The 14811-nt window shown below is 41.9% G+C and overlaps 1 protein-coding gene across 1 annotated transcript in view; it reads left to right on the forward strand.

Annotated features, from left to right (window-relative positions):
- Positions 1-7545: 7545 nt before the first annotated feature.
- LOC116695534 (cortexin-1) overlaps positions 7546-14811 on the forward strand; it is a 45533-nt gene continuing 38267 nt past the window's right edge. Inside the window, exon 1 of the mRNA XM_032525844.1 lies at positions 7546-7680. The gene's annotated coding sequence lies outside the window, so the exon portion shown is untranslated. The remainder of the gene's footprint in view (positions 7681-14811) is intronic.

Consider the following 14811-nt stretch of genomic DNA (forward strand, 5'->3'; position numbering starts at 1 on the left):
GACTGTACACCAAGCGTAGCGAGGGGGGCCGAGGGCTAGTGAATATCAAGACCACTGTCTAGGATGAAACAACAAAGATCCAGGAGTACATCAGGAAGATGGCCCCCAAAGATGAAGGGCTTAGTGAATACCTCAGGCAGCAGAAACCCAAAGGTGAGGACAAGGAAGAGGAAAACCGTCATGGAGGGACAAGCCGCTGCACGGCGTGTACCACAGACAAATAGAAGAAGTGGATGATATTAAGAAATCCTACCAGTGGCTGGAAAAGGCTGGACTGAAGGACAGCACAGAGGCGCTAATCATGGCAGCACAAGAACAGGCACTCAGTACAAGATCAATAGAGGCCGGGGTCTACCACACCATGCAGGACCCCAGGTGCAGACTGTGCAAGGATGCCCCTGAGACAGTACAGCACATAACAGCAGGGTGTAGGATGCAGGCCGGAAGAGCGTACATGGAACGCCATAACCAGGTAGCTGTCATAGTGTACAGGAACATCTGCCTCGAGTATGGGCTGGAAGTCCCAAGGTCAAAATGGAAGACACCTCCTAAGGTAGTCAGAATGACCGAGCTAAGATCCTGTACTTCAAGATCCAGACTGACAAACTGGTGATGGCTAACCAACCAGACATCGTGTTGATGGACAAACAGCAGAAGAAGGCAGTAGTGATAGATGTGGCGATCCCAACAACAGCAACATCAAGAAGAAGGAACACGAGAAGCTTGAGAATACCAAGGGCTGAAAGAGGAGCTAGAAAAGATGTGGAAAGGAAGAGCAACAGTGGTGCCAGTGGTAATCAGAGCTGTGACCCCCAAACTGGGAGAGTGGCTCCAGCAGATTCCAGGTGAAACATCAGAGGTCTCTGTCCAGAAGAGTGCAGTCCTAGGAACAGCTAAGATACTGCGCAGAACCCTCAAACTCCCAGGCCTCTGGTAGAGGACCCGAGCTTGAGGATGACACATACCACCCCACAAGGGGTGAGAGGGGGATTTTTTTTTTTCATGCTGTTCCTAGTTTCTTTCTAAATTCTTTTTCCTAATTTTCCTTATCTGTTATTTAATGCTGCCTATCCATCCATCCTTAAAAAAAGCCAATCATGTGACTAGAGAAATGTTTACTATGGAGCAGCATAAAAGGTGTGAGGCAGAGTAGTCGGGCCTGGAGTGATGGATTGTATCAGGCCTGCCTGGCGGAATAAATAGAGGCATTAGCAGCTCGACAGCTGGCCAATGCTACTGCTGAGGCATATAGCCCAGCCTATAAAAAGTGTAGCATGGCGATGTCTTGGGCCTCACCGTACTGTGATGAATGACTTATATTCCCCAGTAAAGCATATTAAAGTCAGATCTCATGATGGATACCAGACAAAAGACAGTAAGAAAGGTGGAGAGGAAAAGGGGAAGAATTAAGGAAGTGGGGGAGAGGGTTTTTGATAAATGCAAAGGGAGGACATTAAATCCTAGGCAAAAATATCAAAACTCCCCTACACCCCCTCCTCTACCTTTCATTTCTAGTGACTGATGAAGGGAGGAGAGGCAATTTTGAATTTTTAATGAGTCCTCTTTAGGCCCTAGCGCAATGTCTGGTCCTTGAATGTCCCTTAATCTCAGTAGAAAGGTGATTGTGCACTTGCTTCACTTCATACAGTTCAGGTGTGCTTCCAAAGGCAATTTCTGATTTTTACCCATGACAACTCAACTTTCCTCAGGTAACCATGCACCAACCATGCTCTTTAGTTGAACTAAACTTACAGCGCAGCTGGAATGTTTCTAAAAACCGACCAGATCTTTTCACTACTCAGTACGGGCTTTCCTCATTCTGCGTGAATAGTAGAGTTACAGGTACGGATGAGTCAGACAACAGACACAGAAGGAAACACTTGAAAAGTTTTTGGGGAGGTTCTTTCAAACTCCAGTACTGTGCAACGGTCCAAAATAAAATAGAATTAAGTTTAAAATGATTTGCAAAATAAGATTATTAGTTTATTATTGATATGAAAGAGCCATGAATGAAAGAATTTGGTAATTCTATATTTGCCGTGGGACAAACAAATTATGTCATTAGGCATGTTTTCCATTCCACTTCATTTTTTAAAATGGTCATAAATGTATGCAAAATAGTATTTTTCATTAGTTAGCTGTCATCACAAGCAAGTGAAAAATTAATTGCTTTTTCACTGTGCTGATGGGATGTCAGTGTGATGAGTGGACATGTTTTTTGCAGGCTGGATGCAGAGCAGCACTGACGGTGACGCGATGCTGACCTGCATGTGTAATTTCTTGGGTAGTTGCTCTCTGTGTGGCTGGGGAATACAGCACTCCACTCCAGTGTCAGTGGGCATCAATCGACGGAGGCTCCATGGGTCACTCAGCTGATCAAAACCTGATATCTTCATTGGTATAGGAGTTACTCTGTGTGGTATTTACACTTCAACATCTCAAGGTGTCACATGATTTAGGGGAGATTGATCCTTGGCCTCATCTATTTAATCACAGGTAAAAGGGATGGTAATGACGTATTGCCTTTGAAGTGAAGGGTTAAACAGGTCGCATTGACTCTGGAAAATTGAGTATGCCCCCATGACAAAATACAGTAAGTGTTAAGAACAGTCGCGTGTGTGTTTGTATGTGTGTGTGTGCGCACGTGTGCTTTTGTGTGTGAAAAAAATGCAATTGACAAATCTGAAAGTGATGCATTGCAGCGCCATGGCTGGTTGCCTTTCTGGCAAGGCTTATCCCTCATTCATTATTAATATATTTACTATTTGTTTCATTAATTTATAGGAATGATTAATCACTTTAAATGTAGACAGAATTAATCCACTGGTGATGCTAATCGTGTGGAGAAAATTTGAAACGGTGCATCATCACTCAACTGGCGCCATCAGACTCTGTTATCTGAACCAAGTGTCCTCTCATTTTGATTTAATTCAGTCCCCCCTCTTCCCAATCTCTTACTCTCTCTCCCTCCCTCTCTTGCATTTGCTCTCTCTGCCTCTCTCTCTCTCTCTCTCTCTCGTTCTCAGAGTAGGGAAATTACATCCTGAGTAGCAGTAGCCTACAAAGTGATTTTGACAGCCTGGTCTGACAGACTCCTCCAATCACTGTCTACTTCTTCAGCATGAACAGATCTTTAAAGCTTTACATTTCATTTCCAAAGCTGATATTAGATGGCCATCAATCATTTTGCTTTAAGTTTTGGAGGAATAAATGTCCCTGGCTCAGAATCACTTGTTTTCTCCCTCTACTCAAGGACTGTTTCCTAGTGTCAAACATCCATGCATAATTAAAGCTCTTATGAATAACTAAGACCATGCATTTAACCACACTATTCTCCTGCTGGGGACAGAAAATAAATCCTCAGAATTGTCTTACCAAGGTCAAGGGTTGAGCTAATGTCTCATTGGAAGCTGGGGTTAGGGTTAGGGTTAGGTATTTCCCCGTAATGGGAGTGTTGGACAATCTCAAGACATTGATCTACGGTTGTTACGCTTTTAGAATTTTTTTTTTTTTTGTTTGTCCCACAGTGTGGAAATTGCGGGCAACTCCACCTACATTAGACACTAAAGTCTGATTACAGGTCTTGGGGAGTACTTCTGCACATGTAAAACAAGTTGTATAAAACCTGTTGTGGCTCCAGAGGGAGCAGTGTGAAATCTGATATATTGCCTTGCGTGATGTCACTTGAGTCATCATCAGTTGGGTCTCAAGATGACAAGTTTAAAAATGAAACAAATCTGGAGGTGCTTAGTTAGACAGAAATGATCTTACAAGACATTTGCAGCTCGCTCCATATCTCAGCTTGAGGCTAGCGGCAGAGGCTACATTAGCAGCTACCAGCATAACACACCCAAATCCAAGCACAAACTCTCAGCAATTAAGTTGCATTGTGGGTGATGTAGGTGCCAGGTTTTGACAAGGAGGAATGTCTTGAATAAAAAAAAAACATCGATTTTTATGCTTTTTTAACTGTTCATTGTGATTACAGTAGTACATGACTGCAATGCTATATTGGTGAAGTACTCTTTTAATATTGATAGAGAAAATGGACATAAGTGGAATTAATGTGATTCACAAAATCAAACACACTTTGTTTTACTACATTACATAATGGTGTTTATTTATGCCACACCTCCTTTAATAACTTCACAAGTAAAACGTGTTTACACCTGAGCTGTTTTATTCTTTATAACATTTTTTAATTATTCTGAGCCACAAGGTTTCCCTGTAGTGGAATACACACACACACACACACACACACACACACACACACACACACACACACACAGTCCCACAGCTGCTAAACCTTGGATCTACCTGGCCAGATGCTTTAGAATAATTAAACAAAAATAGAATTCAAATGGACCATGAAGTGGAGCTGTTTGAGGTTTGATAGGTTATGGTGTGTGCGTATCTGTGTGTTTGTGTGTGTGTCAGGGACTGGAATGGTATGTGAGCTTGCACTGTGGTGACGCTATGTGAACCTATATGAGGAATGTTGGTCCATAGCCAGGACTGAGTGGAAACGATTAAACCTTTTTCACCAATCACCTCCCTGCAGCTTGTAGGAAACCCCTGGGGAGACAAAGCCTCGGCTCTCAGCATCCCTAACAGTGGAGGACACACAAAGACACACATACACGTATACACACACATTCATGCAGTTATTTTTTCAACTGCTGATCCTTCTTAGATCAAACATTAAACATATCTTACAAATATGATCAAATGAGCACAGGAAATGGTGAGTAAAAGTGTTTGCAATTCTGTGTTGATAGCTACATGTAAATAGATGTCTAATCCTTTGCTCACTTACAAAATGTCTCCTTGCATGCTGTGAAAATGTGCTTGTCCACCAGCACTGGGTTTTAGCCGGTGAAGCATTTTTGCTGATTTTCTCTTATATTTGTGCACGCAGTTGACGTTGTCTTAAATGTCTTTCTAAACTGCACTTCAGTACCACACAGAATGAGTGCTCCCACAGCAGGGGGACCAAACTCGTGTCATTCTGGTTTCAAGTTGCAAGGTTCCTCTGTACTACTAAATCAGCCAACACACACACACACACACACACCACACAACACACACACACACACACACACACACACACAACACACACACACACACACACACACACACACACACACACACATACACACACCACCAGGGGAGTGACACAGCTCTAAAGGCCACTAGTTACAAAGCAGCTTTGATTCCCAGATGTTTTGATGACTTTCAGACACCCTGTTAACTTTATCTTTGAAAATGGCCTCTGGTTTTTATGCATATTACAGTATTGTGATAATCCTTGTGCTGGTGTTCAACATGGGAGGGATTACCGCCACGAGGGAAAGCTGACTTTAGGAAGGAGGAGAAAATGATTACACTTGGCGTTGAAAACCCTTACCCTCAAACATACGTTGTCATCACAGCTGCTCACTGTAAAAAAACAAAGTTTACTGTAAATGTAAGCATTATTAAATTGTGTCAGGGTTATTTTGGTGAGGTAGTGGTGGGTCAGAATGCTTGAATTATTGTGGGATATTTTCCAAAAGTAATTTACTCAGCTGTTAATCACAACATGTCGCACAGTGCTGTTTGTCTGTCAGCATGACAAAAAGTTAACAGATAGAGTATTAGAGAGGATTACACTCCAAACTAATGAATGAGTCAATAATTCTGCTCGAATCTATTCACAGACTTGGTTGATTCTGCAAATTTGTATAAGTTAAAAAAAACTAAACCTTCAACTTAATTAAAAACCTCCAAACTGCTAAAGTTACAAAGAGAGAAAAAAGGTTTATATGCTTACAACTACTGAACATGTCGGGAAAAAGTAAATGCCGTTGACTGCAAAGGTTAATGAGGTGCATGTTCGCTCGGAGGAGAGAAGACAACGATGCTCTTTGAAGAAGAGGAGGCGTTGTATGCTCGAGGGGCAACCATAATGACACCCCTCAGATCTCATTATCAGGATTATTGATTGGCCATGGCCACCTGCCTCCACACAAACACACACACACACACACACACACACACACACCACACCCCTTTCAGGTTAGCAGACTAGGAGTTTTTAGCCAACATGCATTGATATTGGCTCTCTAGCTCCATTCCCATCCTCCTACACAAAACACACACACACACACACACACACATGCACACATGGACAAACACATACACACTGACAAACACTACAAGGAAAGTGACACACTTCACATCCATAATGTACTTGCCACAGCCCCCACAGCCACAGGGACAAACACACACACACACACACACACACACACACACACACACACACACACACACACACACACACACACACACACACACACACTTATACACACTTTAAAATGTGGACATTTTCAGCTCCTTATGTAAAGCTGCCATTTTGTTCCAAGAAAAATTGCTTTAATTAGAATTAGCACAATAATAATAGATGTACGTCCAGCTGGGTTGTCAAAGGTTTGAACACTCAGCTTTGTCTGCCCACACTCTTGCCATTGTGCAATGAACCAGCAGGGGATATCTGACATTGTTCAGTAACATTTCCTTCCTGCACTTTGTTAGCCTCTGTTCAGAAAGCGGTGAGATTAAAATCAATGGATCAAATGGATATTATATTGGAGGATACAAAATGTCATCAAACCTCAGTTTGGGTTGGTATACTTCCATTGTTTTCAACTGAACACTTCACACATTTTCAGATTCTGCTCTTCTGCCAGTTGCTGATGAACCACAGAAAGGAAAATCACATTTGAGTCATACAGTAGTTGCAGTGTTGTGGTGATAGTTAGGTAATATTTCCAAATGGAGCATTAAATGAGCTCTTATTTCTTTGCAAAAAAATTGTTCAAGGAAGCTGTTTTGCAATATCCCTTTATTAATTACATGACTACTGTGGAGGTGAGTCTGTGAGGACCAAAAGAATGACAGCAAAGAATCTAATTAAAGCCTCTCCACACGTACGAGCCGTCTGCCACTACACTCTTGCTTCTGTCCCACACGTTCCAGCTCTGACCTGCCCTACTGGGGACACAGGTGAGGCGACTGGCACCGGGGGCAGCTGGCAGTGGGATGGAGGGATGGTAGCAGGTGGCAACAGATTGCACAGATGCTTGTTGGCTTCCCTACATGCACACCACATGAACTGGAAGAGAGCACGCTGGGTGGATTAGGCAGTTTAAGAAATGGATGGAGGAAGGTAATGAGGGTGAGAATAAATTGAGGAGAATAGGGCAATTCAATGTCAGTTCATGGTACCCCGAGGAAAACCTGCTAATGGTGTGTATGTGAAGTACAACAGTGAGTTTATCTATGAAGGGCAATGTTCCCAGGCAACATTATCACTATGGGGAATTAATTGTGCAGTAACAAATATTTGTTTAATATCTTGAAACATTCACAGGTATTTCTGTAGTTTCATATTAAAACATATAGCCTACTTTATGTATAATTCATCTGTGATTGGCTGTGCACCCTGGGGGAGGCTGGAGTGGGTGGGGAGCTTTAAGAGCCTCTGCCTGCTTCCAGTCGTGTCTCCTCGCAAATCGCCGCTCAGGAGCAGCAGCAGCAGCAGCAGCAGTCAGGAGCGGATGAGAAGAGAAGAGCGCGTCACAAAGTTTGAGGCTGCAGCTGTTCGGACACCGCGGAAACACGCACGGGACAGCTGACCAGGTTTGTGCAGTATTCTACTGTTTGCAATCACACTGGTTATGATGGCTGCACTTAAAAAACAATTAAAAAAAAAATTACAGGGCACAATTAACGCAAGATAAATCAGTATCTGGCATGGGTTTATATGAGATTACGATGCGAAAGAATGACTTGCATGTGCCTATTGTGTAATATACCGCTGTGTATTGTAAGTTGTAAAGCCTCGTCGTCGATTCGGGTATTATAGGCCTACAGCCTATTTGTTTCAAACTTTGGAAGTTCTTCTGTCGCTACAGATGCTATATTCTCTTGTAGTCCAGCCTACCTTGTCAGTTTTTAACTGAATGACAAACCCCTGTTACAGCTGATCACAATAGCCCCATTTGCCAAAGAGCAGCAGTAAATGTTGGTTTGGACATAAACAGGAGTGCTGGAGACTAAGAGTTGTAGCCTATATAAACATAATATATATTTTTATTATTTGTATTTGTTATTTTTGTCTAACTGTCTAATTGTGGGAGGTAATATCAAGTCAGAAAAAGAATATATCACTACCTGCACCTTACCTGCTACTTGTCCTTTTACCAAAACCTGCTGACTTTGATTGATTTGAAACACTGCGTTACTAAGCTGCATCATGAAACAATGTGCCATAAAATTACTATAACTATGCTTGTGTGACAATATGTGGCAAGAATTCCTTACATTCCCCAATTTAGCCTTCATGTGGATTAAATTATACTGATAAGGTGTTTGAACTCCCTATACTGTAGGTCTTTAGGATAGCACAGACGCACATCCTCAACAGCTAGCTGTAGCTGCACACATGAATTTAATTTAAAACTGTCATTAAGAGTAAAAATCTAATTTGCGACTGTGACCGACTCCTATCCGTTATTGTGTTATCTGATCCAGCTCCTAGCCACAGAGGTGTGGGCTTTGGTATATCCTGCACCTTATCATTTACTCACCAAGAGTCTAAGAATCTGTGTCAGGCGTTGAATGTACCACAGCCTTCCTGGCTTCTCCCATTCATATGGTCTCATGCTACAGTGACTGCTAAATAATTAAGCACTTTGTGTAAACAGTAATGAGTAATTTGAGTTATTGGTATCTAGAATCTGGATTGACGTCGTTGAGCAGTGGGCAGAGGTCCGCTGCTGTTCTTTTGATTTGAGCTTTTCTTTTGATTTGAGCTTTAAGATTAAAATGTAAATGATCCCTAATACTAAGATACCTAAGTAAAGTACAGTATGCTACTGAAGACTACATTTCAATGAGGTTAACTGGACACTATGTTCTCATTTTCATGAGTTTTCATTAATACAGCACTGCACGACAAATGTTATTTTGGCCTGATCAAGGCAATTTGCTCAAATGTTGGTGTCTTACTGTAATGGACGATGCGGCCCACTCTTTACAAATACATGCAGTTCATTCTAACATTGTTCAAACTCACAGAACTTTGGGGAAATATGCATGAAATGAGACAAAATCAGACATCTTAGTATATTTCCCGTTAAGGGAATAATCTTATGTTTTAATCTTAACTCAATGTTAATATCAAAAGCTTGAATGAAGAGTTGAAACAAGATTATACAGAATGTGTATGTGTCACACAAAGTAAAACAAAAGGGGGGGAAACTGTACGTTAAGGGGTTGATAGCTATTCATGCAAATGAGAGCTTCCTGTATTCTGGAGCTATTTAACTTTATTGACCATTGTCAGTTCACCACTTCTGATAAATAAACAGCTGACCAGCAACGCTGATCGGCAGGAAGCTCATCATCAGTGTCATCATGTAATGACCTGTAATGAGAGGAGAGATGGAGAGGAAAGAGAAAACCCAGGATGATTTGCCCACAAAGCCCTTCTGTCAGGATATACAGTATTACATGGAGCACATTAGTGAATCAGGTTCTCCACCACACAGCTGTCTCACGTGTCTCTCTGTTATTAGGTTCAATATGTTGTATAATTCAGTCTTTATTGCTCACCAAATGTGGTTGTTTTATCAAACTGTCCAGGCCCCGTTTGAAAACAGTTGAGTGACAAACCAAAGTGTCTTTGCGGCATCGCTCTAATAGTGCCATAATTTAAACTTCATGCTGTTGTACGGATCAGTTCTTAAATTACTTTTTCACGCTGAAGGATAGAACAAGAAATCACCTGAACATTCTGCGATACTTCAGTGTATTACTCCTGAAATAATAGCAGTGTCACACTGAGTGTGATTCAATTTGGCTGTATATGATGTGGCAACATAGCACATGGGCTCATAAACGTGCTATTTGCTGTCCCGTAAAGAGCCACCTCCTGCTTACTCGAACACAAAAGCAGCAGGAAGGTGGAGTGGCATCTGTGGAAAATGACTTTTGTCTCAGCCATAGGTCTCAGCACAGAGGAGACCCAGCAGCGGAGTCATCATGGTTCTAAAAGCTTGACAAGTAAGAGTGAGGCGATCCTCCAGGATGTAGTGGTTTTGATTTCCTGGTGGAGATCAGCTATCAAATATTCATCAACCCTTTAATCTGTAGCCCTTTGATAACTGACACAGGGCCTGGGATTTATTGTCTCTGCTCCAGATAACCCCTGGAACCCAGAATAACTCCCAGCACGAGTGTATTAACTTGCCTGGAAATACTAGAAGAGGGCCAATTCACTCATTGGAATGAAATCTGCTGATGGACCATCAAGTGAAATGGGTAGATAAGCTCTTCTTTCTTCTGCCTTAGATGTATTTGGCCTTCCCTTTTCTGGTCTGCGAGGCTCTCTCTCTCTCTCTCTCTCTCTCTTTTTCTCTATCTCTCTTTCTTTTTCTCTCTTTATTTTTCTCTCTTTATTTTTCTCTCTCTCGCTCTCTCTCAACCACCTCACTTTAAGCTCAGTAATCAAATCAGCTGAACAGGCTATTTTCACTTCAGCAAGGTGATATGTCCGTGTCTTTGCGATGACTTTTCTTCTGTGGTTAATCCGTGCTTAGGAGTCCAACTGGTGGCTTCAATTGTCAGTGGAAATCAGAGCAGCAGCACCATGCTGAGCAAAGTTATTTTAGCCTCACTGTTTGAATCAGCACTTTGCCATTGTTGAGTATGTATAGCTTTTCCTTTTTCTTAAATAAAGTGGACCTGATATTTTCACATTCATGGGTATGTGTTACAAGTGTTTTTGTATCGTTGACTGAAAGGCATTGTTTCACATCCTGCTCATGTTCGCTCTGACGTCTCAACTCATTTCCAGTCTACCTCAAAGTTTACGACTTTTTTTAATGCTGACTTCACCTTGGTTCTGAGCAAGTGTTGCGAGGGCAGGGCATGTAATATAAATGGCCTTCATCGAGGGCCTGTTGACTGGCTGGCACAGGCTCTGTTCGTCTCAGTGGACTTGACAGAATGGCTGCTTGATGGAAGGAAAGTGCTGTCTTCTGACTTAAGAGTGCTGACATTTCCATACCCCCCCCCCCCCCCCCCCCCCCCCCACACACACACACACACACACACACACACAAACACACACAAAAGTGCCCATTCATTCAGTGCGAGGGTCACCCCCCTACTTTTTTCTCTTCCTCTTACCTCCAAATATATCTGATTGATTCCCTATGCTCCCTGGGTAGCCGCAGACCTCTGCTCTGTCTGCATGCAGACGTGAATCATAGGGATTACCATTCTGCTCTCCACCTTTCCCTGCTTCTTTCCTTTCCCTTGCTCTGTCTCTGCTTCCCTTTTACTGTCTTCTCTTACCTCATCTTTCATCCGACATCCTCTCACCTCACCACCAGGACTTTTCCCGGTGTTGCGCTGTTAGCCATCGTGATAGCAGCAAGGGGTCTTTCAAGGTGAATTATAGGGTTGAATTCTGCCATGTCAGCTGCTCTCATGCCCACTGACAACCTCTCTCGGTCATCTGTTACAGTAACACAAAATGGTCCTTTTGTGTAAAATGTTTCCTTCCCTTTTTTTACACTTTCTTAAGCACTCATCCACTCACTCCTGACCTGCCACCATGTTGTCCTCATTATTGTGGGAATATTTCATGCCTTTTATTTGTGTGTTCAACGTAAGATGTAGATGGAAATGATTGGGATGACGGCATGAGGGGTGTAGTGAGGGATAGATGAACATGATGGTCATATATGACAGATTTATTAAGGTGGTGGTGGTGAAGGTGGTTTATTCTGCTGCCTGTCAGCATGCCAGCATCAGTGAGTTAGATGGCTGGAGGCGACAAATGTGTTTTAGGACTTTCTTTCCCGTTGAGTCATTCCCTGAGGTGCTTCATAACAGGAAGAAAATAAAATTACATTTAGAGCTTAGAGGGTCATGACTGGGTGGAATAAAATTCACAAATACGTTTGCTCTGTGAGTGTGTGCATTTAGTCTTTTTTATTGTGTTTTTTATTGCCATTAGTATTTTCCGTGACATGCCCGCTTTATTGCACAGGGCGCAGCAGACCCAGTGAATACTAGATGTGATGTACTGTACTTAAGTCTCAAATAAAGGTCTTATAAGCATGTGAAATGATGCCCAGAGATAATTTCCGTGGTCTCATGTCACTTTTGTGTGAGCATGTGAATCAAATAAACATTTTGAGAAAGTGTAAATAGAATTTGAGCAGAAAGTATTTCATCATTTAGATAACACAAAATAAATTGAGCAATCAAAGTGTTTTTAATATCTCATTACAAATTTAAAGCAGGAAAATGACACTCAGGTCTAATATTTGAGCCCATAGATTCTTATACTATGCCTTTGCTTTGGTTCTTTTTGGTTATATTGAACCATGTCTTTCATAAAAATGACACAGTTTATGGAATGCACAAATAGCTTTACGTATACCAAACATGCAGAATGTATTGTATCTTAAATCTGTCAAACTTCAGAGAATGTAAGAACTTAAGACACTGGCTTTAACAAAACATTCACATTTGAATCCTGTGTAGCCATTTTGGTCCACGTGTTATTCATCATTGTCTAATTTAAAACTAAGCAGGCTATATGTAGTGTACATAAGTGTGTAATCTGTACATGAACCACCTGCTGTATGTATGCAAACAGACTTATTAAATTAAATTACATAATTTATCCCGGCATTCTGCACTCCCACACACCCTTACACTATTTGAATCTGTGTTGCAGTTTGAATTTCTGTATGTAGACACTTTGAATTGTTGTACATTGTTGTTAAAGCAAATTCTGAAAGATAGATGAAAATTAATAGAGTAAAATATATACTGACTCATTGGTGAGAAATACAACAAAGGTCAGAGTGAAGGACAGGATGCTGCGGGGCAAATTCTGTGTGCCAAACAAGGACTCACCACATTAGTCAGCGGTCTGTGGGACGCTCATACAAATGCACTGATGACTGTATGACCAGTCAAATGATGCGAGTTGGGTTTGCATCTGCACATTTTTGTACTGAATGTACAGTATATGTCTCTGTGGGCTTTTTGGTACGCCGGCATATGTGTTTTCATGTTTTTTCCTTTTGTGTGCATATATTGCATCTCACAGTTCACCCAGTATTCCTGACTAATGCTTTGAAAGATTTAATAGATTAATCATCAGCAGGACGTCCATTCAGTTCATCCACAATGATAACGAATTGACTCCCTCAAAGTGTCAGACACACCGGTGCTTTAGGCTATCAGAGAGAGTGACACAAACAACCAGGAGAGAGGACGAACCAGATTGGAGACTAAATAGAGGGGAGCGTCCCCTCCTTTTCCCTGATGTCTGGAGATGTGATCCCGCTTGGCATTTTGGGGAGAGACGTGCACTTGCACACGCCACGCAGCAGGTGACCCTTTCAGGGGAGACTTTCTGCTCATCAGCTGTCCCTAAAGCAGACCGCATTGTATTTAGCTAAATAGAAAGCTTGCCATCTAGTACAAAATGAATACTGATCAAGAATTGAACATGATGCAGAAGTGACCTTGAAAACCCTAAGTATGCTGATAGAGAAAATAGACTACGTGTTCATCTGGGTTGGTGATAAAATGATAGATTATAGGCAGCTTTGAAAATGGAATTGCTCTGCTGCATCAGGAAATCACAAAGGGCTTGTTTTTTCCCCTTTGCTCCTTCATCTGTGTACAACTGCATTTGTCTTTCACTCTATATCTCAGTCCCCTGTTCATTTCTCCTGGTTCACTACAATCTCAGTTTCTCTGTAAGCAGATGTCATGGCAGACCCCTTTTCTCTTCAGAAACCCCTGGCAGTGAAATCCATATTTCAAACTGATGAGGAGTGAGCAGTGAGAAAGAACACATGCTGATGACAATGGACAGGTTCTTGAAGAATGCACAATCAACATAAAGTGTATTGCCCTCACTGTTATGTCGCTGCACCCTCTTTTGTTTTAAAAGGTCAGCAGTCTTGAGTACTTTCCACTCTCACAGCACTGCCTTTCATTTGCATGTATACATAGTTAAAAAAACAGGGCTTTCTCTCTCTCTCTCTCTCTCTCTTGCTTACAATGTGTCTTTATATCTGTCGCTTACACCCAAATACACACCTTTTTGTACGTAAGCAAGTGTGCGTGCAGAGCCGACTGGCTGGCTGTGTTGGACCAGGAGAATATTTAATTGCCCAACTTTATCACCATTACGGCTACTGAGTGTCTGCCAGCATAATTATGATGGGGGCTATCTGAGGAGCTGCTTGCCAAGTGTAAAGAGAAATGTCACAATAAAGTTTGATAAAGTCTGTATCTGGAGAACGTTTGTTTTTGTACACCCCTCAAGGTGACCCGGTCCCCATTGTCCTCATTAGCTACAGACACACAGCAGTCGTCAGCTCCCTGAGGTGACGAATGAATCCAGACAAACATCCACCGATCACAGCAGACAAGGAATGAAACGTATCAAAAAGGCCTAATGATGGATGGTATCAGTATATTATTACTGTGGCCCCCGTCATCTTACAATATGTGCAGTTTATGTGTCTTGTTTGTTTTGTGAACTGCATTAATTTTGTAGTGATGGGAATGGGGATACCCACCTGAGCTTGTAGATCATATGCAGCTCCCCATTGCCTTTTCTTCAGGTCCACTTTATCCTTATAAGCAGCAAATTGGAAAGGGTTAATATAATTCCAAGCAGACTGTTGCTGAGACTGTGTACATATACTATCACTCTCTCTCTCT

Source organism: Etheostoma spectabile, chromosome 9 (genome assembly GCF_008692095.1).
Source record: "Etheostoma spectabile isolate EspeVRDwgs_2016 chromosome 9, UIUC_Espe_1.0, whole genome shotgun sequence".
NCBI lineage: Eukaryota > Metazoa > Chordata > Actinopteri > Perciformes > Percidae > Etheostoma > Etheostoma spectabile.